Source organism: Parasteatoda tepidariorum, chromosome 11 (genome assembly GCF_982258835.1).
Source record: "Parasteatoda tepidariorum strain Cologne lab strain chromosome 11, Ptep-v5.0, whole genome shotgun sequence".
Lineage (NCBI taxonomy): Eukaryota > Metazoa > Arthropoda > Arachnida > Araneae > Theridiidae > Parasteatoda > Parasteatoda tepidariorum.
The window spans coordinates 51,296,806-51,311,262 of NC_141765.1; positions in this window are offsets into that span (position 1 = coordinate 51,296,806).

Consider the following 14,457-nt stretch of genomic DNA (forward strand, 5'->3'; position numbering starts at 1 on the left):
CATCATTATTCGTTTTAGTATTGTCGTAAGAATTCATTGCTTGATCTGCAGAACATGAACAAATATTTCCTAAATGCAGTTGTATTTCCTTTGAAATTCCTTCATAAAAATTATGGTTTTATGTCTACTTTGTTTTAAATAAGTAATAAATCTCATATCAGGGAACAAGACATCAATATTTTTCACTAAAAAGCAGTTGCATTTGGATTGAACTAAAAACTAAAAAACGTTAGTACTAAAAATGTTAGTACAAAAAATTTTAGTACTAAAATGTTGTACTAAAACTAAAAGAATGTTAGAGAGAACCCCAGCCTCAACTTTTAAAAAATACCCAAAAAGTAGCTTTTCTCGAGATTTTTAAACTATGTAATTTTAAATGGCAAAATTTATAATTTGAATGAAATCGGTTGAATACTTCGTGAAAAATAAAAATAGAATAAAGCATATAAAGTTTTTATTTCTCAAAAACTATTTAATCGATTTTGCTAATATATTTTGATTTTATGGTTTTAAACTGCGTACCATAAAAAAATTCAAAAATTAGTTTACCTTGACCTATTAATGTTTTGTTAATGAAATAATAATCATTGTTAAATTAAATTTTAGTAAAAATAATTTTTGAGTGAATTCATTGTTGAAGTTTCATATTTTATACAAGAGTTAATAGAAAAAAGTTATTTTTTATTCCTGCAATTCCGCCCAGAGATACAGCGAAATTTGCAAAAAGTGAAAATACCCCATATCGAGGAATCACTTACTGCAATCCGTTGCAAAAAAAGTATGCTTATTTAGGAAAAGTATATTTTACGTCTGATTTTGTAACTTAAACTCGCCTGCATTAATTTGTTAGTATATCGTACTAAACTGGCCTGGCAAAACTTTAATGAACCAATATATACGAATCATTATCATTGAACCAATATCATTTGGTGAACTGTATTTTGGGATCTATCTCGTTTTATTTTAAGCAATCTGACACACTTTAGGGACACGCGACGCTTAAAAAGCATATTCCTAGACATTCTTTTGATGATGGATATTCTAACGAAAGAAGTGGTTTAAAATTACAAATGACACAAATACTAAAGTAAATCTTTTACGGACAATAAAATGTCATTTAATTTTAGGTACAACCATATATTTTGCTAAAAATTAATATGCATATTTGAGAAACATAGCTTGAGACTTTCATTCAATACTATCATTAAAAGCAAAACTTCTAATCAATATCAAATAATATTAACAACCGAAGTTCCTTAAAGAGATCTATACCGGGGAAAAAAATGTCATGGCGAATTATGTTTTACCTTCCTTGATATTTCAAAACTTAAAGTTTAGAGAAAAGTCACTTCAGGTAAACTTAGAGTATCAAACGCTTTTTCATGCCTTAAATTTTAAAATACATTTGTAGGTAAAATAGTATTTGCTATGAATAATTTCGACCAAGATATAACATCCTCTTAAGTGATAACGACATATATGGGCAGTCCCCAGTGCCAATTTAATTAAAAATTTAATTTCCATTTAATGATACACCTATCTGAGTCGGATTTAAATTTTAGTTTGCACCTTAAGTTTGATAGCAAATTTACCTCTGCATTCTCATAAACTCTCATTTCTGTAATGACTTTTATTTCCACCAAAATATATAGAAGCTTTATTGGAACTAGAATTAAACTCCATTCTTGCTTATTAAATACGACCTTCAAACATACACAGAAGCTAAGGGAAGAAATATTTAAGCAAAAAAGCGTTGTATTAATAAAATATTCTGAACCCAGGTGAAAATAAAAATAATAAAAATCTCTTCGAAAGTTCTTTTAATACCATATCTATTTTCTTTTCTTGTAATGGCTGACCTACTGAACGTAATTATACGGTATCTTGTGTATACGAAGATTCTCCGTTGCTGAACTTACTAAAGAGATTTTTTCCGGGGAGGGGGTGATGGATCGAGTTTTCTGGAGCAAAATTTTGCGCATCATATTTAACTTTCTCTTTCTGTATTCCAAAAGGGAAGGTGAACACCCCACAAAAAAGCAGATGCCGTCTTCGGTAATCCTGATTGGTTTTCTTCTTAGACAAATTGGTAAGATGTGTTTTTGGCGCTAGTACCTTGACGGACAGATGGCAATTGCCCGAAATCTCAGGTGGGGGATTTTTTTTTCTGCTTGAAAAGGAATTGCTTGGAAAAAAAATAGGAGGGTCAAGTGACAGTTTCCCCTGAAAAGAATTGTAGAACAGAAAAATGCCTCTCGTTTTTTAATATTTTCATAACTTGGGGATACTACGCGGAAAAACGAATGAATAAATTTATTGCTAATGCCTTGCTAAAAAGCCACAAAAGTGCTCTTAGCGTAAAAAAAGTTGTCGCGCGGCGCACACACCCCCTCTCATAAACCATAAAAAGCGAGCAATAGGAAAGTAGGATCTTAAATTACAAAAAAAAGCGTTGCAGTAACAGATACCTTTTCGTCCTGCTTGCCCATTTTTTTTTCTTACTTTGTCATATAGCTTTCTTCTCTCCCCCTAAATAATATAAAAGAAAGCGATATTTTTCAGTCATTGGGATTGATATAAATCCTCCCTTTATTTTGTTGTTTTTAAACCAAGCTTTTCATGTGTACTTAAGTGTTATATAACAAATGCAATACATTGTAAAACTCAATTTTGACAATCACTTTAAAATACAAAAAAATACGAATATTTTACTCTTTTGAAAAGCCTAAATTTAAATTTTTATAAAACTTTCGTTGAAACTTAAAATATATTACATTGTAGAGAATCATTTATTATTATTTTTTTTTTTATCTTTACAGATTCAAATTGTAACTTGAAATGATTCAGTAATTTTTCTTCAAATTTGATTTTCAAAATACCATAATTAAAATGATCAAAATTGGCAAACAAATTTTTATTTTGTAGGTTTTATTTTTTATTTATCTGGTACTATCATTCAGTGAAACTGAAAACTTTCAGTTTTTTCACAACATCTTAGCACTATGCATTATGAACAAATTTGTGTGATTTAATTAAATAAAATACATTCCTATATGCAATTAAATAAATTTAAATGTACTTAACACTTTTCAACACTGGAGGATTTATGGAGGTTTCATTATTTAGCTATAATGGGGGTGTGGGGTAACTTTTAGAGTCGTAAGTGATAAATGTATCTTTGATTTCTGTAAGCTTGATAATTTATTCATGCAATAAACGAAATAATCGTGGGGGCACGATAATTTAACTCGTAGCAAAAATATTTTTTTTTTACTTTCTGACTAACATGCACAGTAGAAACTACTCATTCAGTTAAAGAAATATGCAACTCATATTTGCATAATAATGCTGAAAACAACTTGAAAAGCATAAATTAAAAAAGGTAGGGTAGAAGATAGACAACTGCTTCAATACTATGAACAAATACTAAAATCAGTACTGAGATACAGAAGATACTCTAATTTCCTGGCAACTCAAGTCTTTCATTACAATAATGTCTTTAAACTCCACAAAATCAATGAATTCGCATATCACTTTAATAATATTCAACGCAAAATAATTACTTACAAACTAACCATATATGGCAGTACTTTTACTTTCGTTACTTGTACCGCCGGTACAAGTAAAAAGTACATACTTTTACTTGTACTTCGTTACTTTTTAAATTTAGTACTTTTACTTGTACTTTCGTTACTTTTTTAGGGAAAAAGTACAAGTATTTGTAACGGAAATGTCAAATGAAATCGTTACTTTTTTCTAAAACTCGGTAAGCTTTCTAAAAACGAAAAAGAAAAAAAAAATTAAATTTAAAAAAAATTCTTATGTTTTTTTAATTGCATCTTGTACCTTGCATTTTAATTGTACCTTGCATCAAATTTAATTGGTTGGAAGAGAAAGCTAGGGAGGAGGCTACAAAAAAATTGGAAAGATTTGTCCAAGCTGAACAACCTGCTATAACTAATAATGTAACAGAAAAAAAACCAGGGATTTTAAATTTTCTAAAGCTTAAAACATCATGCCAATGACCAACGACAGAAGAATATATGGCATACATGAGCTCAAATGTCGAAACGGAAAGCATATCAATTTTGAATCGATATCCAATTGTAAAAAAATTATATGTGAAATATAATACTGCAGTACCTTCTAGTGCTCCCGTAGAGTGCTTATTCAGCGTAGCTAAGCACGTTCTAAGAAATTCTCGAAGCAGGCTCAGTGACACCACTTTCGAAATGCAATTATTTTTCAAAATGAATAAAAATATTAATTAGCAAGTTATTTTCATTCATTTTCGAGTTTTATGCATTTATTTAATACATTTTAAATCAAAAATCATGGATTTTGTTATTACGTTTTTCAATTTTCTTTTTGAACTCACTAATAATACATTTTTGTCTTAATACATTTTTAACTAAATACATTTTTACCTAGCACATTTCTTACTAAAATTATGTTTATGTTTACCTTGTCAAGTAACGCCCAGTCAAATCTCTAAGAACTTCAGAACTATTTGTGCTATTGAAAACTATTATAATTACTATTTTAACTCTTGAAAACTCGAAGGTATTAATTTAGCCGCTGACTAAAATTCGTTTACAAATTTTAATTATTCCGTTAGGCAGAAATGTTCGGAAAATGATGTTCTCGCATGACTTCAGCATTAGCCATTGTTACAAATAAAACTGTAGACTGTTATGTTTCAACTTATACTGCACATTCAATTATTTTTTACTAGCTCAAAGATCACAAAGCTATTTGAAACCCCGTGTTTGCTTTGTTTATGTTTGTTTGTGCTTTTAAAACGCATTTCTGTAGAGTAAAACAATTTTAAATCAATGGTAATTTAAATAAATAAAAATAATAAACTAAAAATTAAAATCAATAGGTAAAATTTCTTTTTCGTGCAAATCCATAAAAAGTTTGATATTAAAATTACATTTGATTTTTAAATTATATTATACGATTATATTATAAAATTATATTATAATATTCTTCCGAATTTAAAAATAAATTAATGTCCAAAGCTTTCAAAATTAAAAATGATTAAATAAATAACAGCAATTTTGCAAAAACATTAAAGAACATAAGAATATTATTCAATAAAATTTTATGTTACTTTGAATTTTCGATTTCCTAAAAATGTACTTTTCAATCGTTACTTTTTATGTTTAGTACTTGTACTTTTACTTGTACTTTTTACTCGTTACTTTTTAAAATACGAACTTTTTACTTTTTACTCGTTACTTTTTTTAAAAATACTTGTACTTTTACTCGTTACTTTTTAAAAGTAACGTTGCCATATATGAAACTAACATATAAACTAATAGCAATGGTTTATATACAGTTTAATTTCAAATTTAGTTTTTAATGAAACGTTTAACTGACTTCATAAAATAAAATAATAATAATAATCCTAAATAAACGTTCTATAAAGTATTATAACGATCTTATATGAAATTAAGTGAAATTAAGCAAGCGGAGTGGAATTAATTATATTATTAAGTGGAACTAATTAAGTGGAATTAATTTAGTGGAATTAATTAAGTGGTTAATTAATTAAGTGGATGATCCATTAAGTGGAATTATGCATGCAAGTAAAATTAAGTAAGTAATCTAAACAACTAGATGTTCTAAATCATAATCTAAACAAATTTATTTGAAATTATTTTCAACTTTTATTACGTTTCTCAAATGTCTTAAAGAGTTTCTTTTTATTTCCTTTGAGTACTATAGCTTTTTTTTTATCTCGCTTTGTTTTCAGAATTTCGGGGCGTAACAATAATACCATTAACGACATCGCATTATGCTTTAAATCTGAAAGAAACTTTATTTTATCTCTTACATTATTTTTTTGTCAAATTATTCTTCTTACAAAAAATATGACATGACATATGAAAACCCATTTACCTTATTAAAGTCTCATTTTTGTCGGCAATTCGAAAACAATTTTCCCAACATGAAACTAACGAAAGAACTCTCATTGCATAAATTTTCGCATATAACGAAGCAACCAAAATAAAAATTATTCTTTTTCACGTGGCTTTAAACTTAAATTTAAAATCTAGAAAGCAATTTGCATTTCCCTTTTCTTTGAAAATATCCCGACATAATTATCATTTATGTACAGTTTTAAGTCACAAAATTATATAAAAAGGAAGACGAAGACATATAAATGTCAAATGTATGTTTTTATGTGGTTTTTAATTCAAATTTAAAATCTAGAAAGCAATTTGCATTTTCGTTTTCGTCGAAAATATCCCGACATAATTTTCATTTATGTGCAGTTTTAAATCACAAAATAACATAAATAGGAAGAAGAAGACATATAAATGACCAATATATATGTCTCCATATCCTGAATCGTGATAGCATATGTCTAGAAGCTTAATATTTATTTTTAAAACTTCGGTGAAACCAGTATGTTCAAGAGGCTCAACCCACAAAGTTCAATACTACATCTAACCCTTTAGTTCTTGGTAAACATAAAACGAAAGGAAACAACCGCAGAAAATTCACGAAATGCATATTTCATTCAAAAGAGGCATCTTAATTTAAAATACAAGATTTTTCTAGCCAACACCTGTATTTACTTTTCTCCAATGCACTAGCAGTGGGTCTAAAGGATTAGAGTTGAGTAAGAAAACCAGCTGTTATTTGAACTAAAAATTGCTTGAGAACTATTCCCTTTCTACGTTTGTTCAACAAATAAGTCAAATGGAATGGCACACTTTTAGGTTTCATCAAATAACTCTTGACTTGAATAATTTGCCAGCTGTTCTAGGAGCTGGACAATGCGATGGTCACGCAATTTCACTAGTTCTAAGGAATTTTATTAACTATTTGAACAGATGATAGATTTAGTCACAGTAAAGCTATAAATTTACTGTCACATTTTTCAGGATCCTGTAATATCTTTTATTCTTGGCTAACAGTTTTATTTACTTATTTTCAGAAATGACATAAAGTAATGCTGCAATCTGCATTTTACTTGGCATGCTTTATTTTTAATGCCATTACAATTTAAAGTCAAAATGTTATTTGCATAGTGTAAGCTTAGAAATGAAAAATTTGAATGAAAGGCATCGACCTGCATAATTTTGATGAAAAAATTATATTTTCAAATCTTTACAACCCTTTTTCACATAATAAATAATTTTAAAATTTTTTTTCAAGAAGTATATTAAATTTTGATGTGTAAAAATTAATTCCTGCTTTTAAAAAAGACTTTATTTAGGAAAGTGATTATAATAACACTACACTCTCAGAAAAATCAATTCAACATTGAACCATAATATCGAGAAAATTTACAGCAAACTTATTAAGCTATATTGAACCATGTTTCTATTCAATTTGAACCATATTGTAACACCAAACTTAGGATAGTTTAATTCGCCCGATAATATGGTCCGGCTAGGCATCATATTAAGATTTGCTGCAAAGTTCAAACTATTTAGGTTCAATGCTCTTCGAAATTTCTTACACTTTTGGATTACTTTTTTTTAAATTCATTTAAATCAACGCATTTATAAATAGGGGGAGGATTTAAAATAACTTATTGTCAAGACATATTTAAAATGTCTGAACAAATATTTTAATGATACTTCACTCTTTAAACTTCAACTTGTTCTGAGCTAATTACATATACCTCATCCTCAAATGATTGCGTTTCAAAAAGCAGACCTGGCGTAAGAAATTTAGCATTCCTGTATTCATATTTTAAGATAATTGAAACTAAACAATTATAGAGTGTGACATTATTAAGTGAATAACATGTTTATAGAAGAACACAATAATTGAATTATCTTTGAAATAATGATTTTGTTCTCGGACTGTTAGTGTCATTATCACTATTTTTTAAATCTGATTTACCGAAACATTGGTCATGTCTTCTAGTTTTTAAATATGAATACGCACTCTCTTTGCCACGCTTCTTTAATGAATGCATAGTTTTTTGTGAATAATTTTTTCTCCAAAGCGCATTCTGTAAGCCAAGTCTGTTTCTCCTCCTTTAATACTATTTCTTTGTATATGAAGCCGCTAAGTAAAATCCTTTTCGGTTACATTAAACAAATAAATAAATGAATAAAATAAATTTGAATTAATTACCACAAAAAGAATTTATTCAGTAAGAGTTTCGATGTAGTTAACTTCTTTGATTAATTATCGTTAGTTCACTCTGTAAATGAAATCAATTCAAAATTGGAAAGAAAATATCAGCATGATAGATTTTCATGACGAAGAAGTAAGCGCTAACTACCAGAGTTGGGTGTCGATTACAATAATCGATTACAAATGTAATAGATTACAGATAATTACTGCTATGTTATCAATTACTTGTAATCATGATTACAGGTAATCGCGATTACAAGCAATCATAATTTTTGATTACATCAGAGTAGAACAAAAATGTAATCGATTACATATTTCAAATAAAGTAATCAGCTACTTGTAATCCAGATTAAAAATTTTAATTACAATTGTAATCGTGATTACAATACTCAATTACAGTAATCAATTACAGTAATCAATTACTTGTAATTATGATTGCAAACATTAATAATTTTGATTACAACTGTAATCGTAATTACATAGCCAATTACTGCAATCAATTACTTGTAATCATAATTACAAGCAACCAAAATATACGATTACATGTAATTATGTAATTATTGATTAGTGTGAGTACATTCCATGTACATAAAAATATGTATCTCCATACATAATTACATAATGTATTTAAATATATTGTGCAATCGTAATTGCTTGTAATCTTATAATTTGATTACAACTAATCACAATTACTTGTAATCGTGATTACTTGTAATCGTATATTTTGATTACTTGTAATCATAATTACCCTTAATTGTTTCTGTTGCGATTACTTAGAATCGCTATTATTTGTATTCCCGATTACAGTTGTAATCAAAATCTTGGTGAATTGATTGCAAGTGAATTGATTGCAAGTAATGAATTGATTGCAAGATTGCAAGTAATTGATTACTGTAATCAATTATTGTAATCACGTTCACAAGTAATTGATTACTGTAATAGAAGATTGTAATCACGATTGCAGCTGTAATCAAAATAGTAATCACTATTACTAGTAATTGATTACTGTAATTGATTATTGTAATTACTATTACAGCTGCAATAAAAATTATGTTATCTTGTAATCATGATTACGAGTAATTGATTACTGTAATCAAAAAACGTAATCGATTACATTTTTGCCCAACTCTGCTAACTAGTTAACCTCAATATTCTTGATCTTTTAAATCTTTATTAGTACCGCAGCGTAAAAAATATATTTACTCATAAACAACAAAAAATAATTAGGATTTTTGATTTTTTTTTTCATTTTTTTTTAAAAAAAATCATGAATTATTAGTACACATAATCTTTGGAATATCCACTATTTATTCCATAAATACTCCATATAGCCAATAACTCTTTATGTAAATAATAAAACATTTGCTTCTGAAAAAAGCTCAACAAATAAATATAATGATAATTTAAATATATAATAGAAACTTAAAGATGCTAAAATAAATAAAAGAAATTAAATGCATATTATTTTTTATTACTGGTGACTTATACTGTGATTATTTCTAACATGAATTAAAAATCCATCATTAGTTTACAACCTTTTTTTTTTTTTCAGTATAAATAGCTTCATTTCTTTTCTTTTCTTCTTTTTTTTTTCTTTTAATTTTATCAACAGTAGTTCACCTTCAGTAAATATTATAATCTTTTTCAGACCGAAACGAAATTAGTTTTTGCTATTTCCGGAAGAAAAATGTTAAATTTGTTTAACTAGTAATTATTTAAGAATTAGCTTAAATTCAATTGCTTTAATAAATACAATTGTAAGAATGCATTTTTCCCTAATAACCTTTCATAATTTTAGACTTTTAGAAGTTGTTTAGTACTTTGCATTGCGTCTCCAAATTAATCGAATTTTCCAGGTATAAAATTAGAATTTAGAAAATACAAATTTTTAAAACTTATTTCTTGATGTTCAATATTAATCTGCAAAATATTATTAAAAACTTACGAAGCAGTTATTAGTGGATTATTTTTTTCCTCTTTTAACCAAGTATCAATTTAATTTCATGTATCTACGTAACGATTAAAACAATATTGATTAAAATATACAGTAAAAAATTCAGGATGAAATTACGGTTTAGGGAACCGGCAATTTGGGTACATCATGCATTAAATTCATTTTACCGTAAAATCCATTTTTCCCGTAATTATTACAGTAATATTCATTCAATTAGTGTCTTTCAGTGATTTTACGATAATTATTACTGTAATAATTTAAGTATATCTAATTTTTGTTTTTGTATCATGTTCTGGTAAAAATGGATATTACGGTAAAAATACCGGCACTCTGAGTGCCGGTACTTTATACCGTAATTTGATCCAGCGTTTTTTACAGGGTAAAATCAAATTAAACTGTACTTCCTTTCTATAAGATTTTTATAACCTCAATTACTACTCCATTTTTTTCAATTGATACAGATTCAGAATTACCTTTTATAATGGAGGAGCAATTTATCTGATTTCAACTCAACTTTTATTGCTAGCCTTTTATTACCTTGAGTATTCTTAAATGTTACCATCTTTTCTTATTCTTGGCTTTCAATACTGCATACAAATTAGAGTATCGCGTATCACTTGGGCAGCGAAATATCCTTGTACCCTACCTCCGGACGCGCTTTCAACTCTTCCATGATGATACGGTACAAAATGGTGAAATGCAAATAAATCATTTCTGAAGACATTTTCCGCACCAGATGTTATTCAGTGTTATTTGTAACATTTGTCAGTTGATCGCCTTCACAGTGGCAGGTTTTTATAGGCGGAGCTCAAGTAACAGTCGGGGTTGAATTTGAAAGGGTAACTCTTCAAAATATGATGAAAGGTAAAGTCGATGTGAATATGTTATGCGAATCCTGCTGATCATCAAAGGAAAGTTAACTTTGTCCAGTTAACAACGCTACATTTAAAGTATAACGTTTCTTGGCAACACAAAAGCGTTTCTTCTCAACAGTACACAAAAAGGGTTAAAGCTTGGCGAATTTTTTGATAATGGAAAGTCGACTTTAGTAATAATACTTGGATTTTTTTTTTTTTTAATATTTTTGAGATGCGTAAATAGGTATTCCCCTATATAGGAGACTTAAATAGGTATTTTTCTTTTTTTACTAGAAATGTGATAAACACAAAACACACTAATTTCCTACACTATAAGAAATTCCGGATCAAATTGAGGGAAAATGCACCGACAGTCTGGTTGCCGGTACTTTTTACAGAAAATCCATTTTTACCGGAATATGTCACGGAGCAAAAAATCTGATATATAGTAATTTTTAGAGTAATTATTACCGTAAAATCACTGAGTCACTCTAATTAAATAAGTATTGCAGAAAAAATTGTGGTGTAATATTTTACGGTAACGATATATTTTACTGATGGGGATGATGCTCCCAAAGTGCTGATATCTTATACCGTAATTTGATCCTGAATTTTTTAATGCATAAAAAATGTTAGTTTATTTCCAATGAAGCATTAAATTCTGGTTATGTATTAAAATATATGGTTCGTTTTAATAATTCGGTCTCACTTGGAAATAAAAGAAAAAATAAATTAACGCATAGTTATTTTATACGATTTGAATACTTTTCACCCCATTTTTATTCTAATTATTTTTTAGTTGGAATATTTTAGGCCAGATATGATGAAAATTATCTGCTTTCAGAATCTCTGTTATTTTTTTACATATTCTATACAAATACCGGTAACTTTAATAATAATAATAATATGAAATTAAAATTTTTAAAATAAAACCTTGTAAATATGCCATGAGAAACTAGATTTGTTATGCCTGTTACCTGATAGAGTAACAGGTAATGAATTATATAGTAAAAAGTATATGGGTCATTTTTATAGGTAGTAGTCGTGGAAAGAAACAAATCTGTTATATAGGAAAATACAATTTTTTTTTAAAAAAATTATTACACACCTATAGTTGCTGTAAATAATTTGAATGTTTTTCATCCAATTTTTTTTATTTCTAATTACTTTTTGCATATACTTTTTTGGCCAGATAAGATTAAAATTGTGTGTTTCCAGAATTTATATTATTTTTACATATTCCATACTAAGAGAACTTCTATTATGTGTTACCAGAGAACTTCTATTCTTACTGAAGATCTTCTTTATTATTAATAATAATATGTAAATGAGATTTTAGAAAGGGAACATTATAAATATTGTTAGATTTGTTACTAGCATACCATGCCTGTTGCCAAACAGAGTAATAGAATTACATTTTACAAAATTAAGAAAGCTAAATAATTCTAAAAATATTACATTTTTATCTGATTTAGACTAAAGACCTAGTAAGTTAAATTATGCAGTAGAATAAATAATTTAACAAATATTTTTACTCAACTGTTTATAGTAATAAGTATGACATAGTAAAATAATACTTTCATACTGAGAAAAAAGTATGGCCAAAATTACCCGAATATGGTAAAATTTACAATATTTCTGGCTCTAAGGAAAACCCAAAAAGCTCGAATATTTTCACAGAGGCTCTTTAGTAATAATTTTGGTAAAATTAACAATAAAATATAGTTTTATAATATGTGATAAATTGTGAAAATGTCTTGAAATATAATAATTTTAGAATTTGAGCATAGCATAACATAAAAATCAATTCGATCATAGCATAAAAGTCATTTATTCGATTAAATTTTCTTTTGAGTTTTGTATTTTTTACTAAATGCGCAGTAATAAGAACTTTAATTTTTAAAACAGGAATTTCTGCTAAACCATTAGCATATGAACAGAAAAATTGTGGAACCATGGATTTCATGGATCATTCATCGGGAAAAAAAGAAATGGTTTGAATACCGTATATTTTAGTTTTATTAACCAGAAACATAACAAATCAGTAATTATCAGCTGATAATTATTAATTAATAAATTATGAGCATTAATAAATCATCACATACTCTATTAAGATTCATAAGAATATGAGCAATATGAGATTCATAAGAATATGAGTTTTGTTGCAAAAATAAAAATAATAGCTTTTGTTTATTAAGAAAAAAAAATTGTTTTTTAATTACTTTTAAAACTTGAAAAACTTACAAGTGTAACTGTGATAGATTTATTTACAAAAAGTTGCTAGTTGTTACGTAATTTACAGTTTTTCGAAGTTGATAAAAATAAATAGTTGATAAAAAATCTGCAATACCAAAAATTTCTGCAGAAGTTCATTCGGGAAAAGAGACAACTAAATTAACTAAATCATTTTTAATTCAACAATACTATTTGTTCTTACTTTGAATAATTCAATAAATCACTTTATTACTTATATTTTTCTGTCATAATTATAGTTTAATTTACAATTTCACTACAAGAAAACTAGATACGTTCTAATGATTTGTATCAATATGAACAAGTTCTATCATTTTGTTATAAAAAGTTAAATAACATTTTGTTTGTTATAAAAAAAATTTTATTTTAAATTAATTTCAGAACTTAAACTATGGTATAACTGGAATAATTTAATTTATGAAATGCAATAAGATTGTCTAACTATTTCTAGTTTTTTAAAAGTAAATTTGTGTAAAAAGGAAGAAAAAAATAATTGCAATACTAAACATTTCTACTAAAGTTCATTAGAGAAAGCTTAAGAATAGATTAATGAATTAATTAAATGATTATTTTAACGCAAGTATTTTCTTTTCAATTTATAAAATATAAAATATATATATAGCACAATAAAGACAAAAAAGATAAAAAGAAAAGAAAGTTGAACGAAGAAAATTAATAAATTTTATTTACTGAACATAAGCTGCAAATATATAGAATTCAAGAAAGAAGTTTAAAATATAGAGAAAACATGGAAAATAATAAAGATTAATGAAAAGATAAGAAAAAAAATCATTTAGATAAAATAATTTTAAAATTATTTAAAAAAAATATTTATTTAAAAAGAAAATAATTATTAAGAAACCGGAAAACGAAATAATAAAAAAATATATAATCTCGTCATCAACTCACACGATTATATCTGCAAAAAGGGGTGCCTTCTAATAATGTATTAATGTAGCCAAAGCAAAATATATCAATACAATAATGTGAGGAGCACTCAAAAAAATTGGGGGGGAAAATAGAACACGTTAAGTAAAAAATATACGAATAAAACATATCAAGCAAAAAACAGAAACTAAAGTGTAAGAAAAATACAGAACACTACACAAAACTTAATCTATCAAGCGAGTGGCGAATTCAAATGAACTTACGCGTACCGGTATCTATCAGGAATGATTTAAAATATTTTCGTAATAAGATTACTAAATTACAAAATATGAAAACAGAAACGCAAATAGAGGTTAGAAGCGTAAATAAAGGATCTTTTATGGCGGGTTCTTGCTG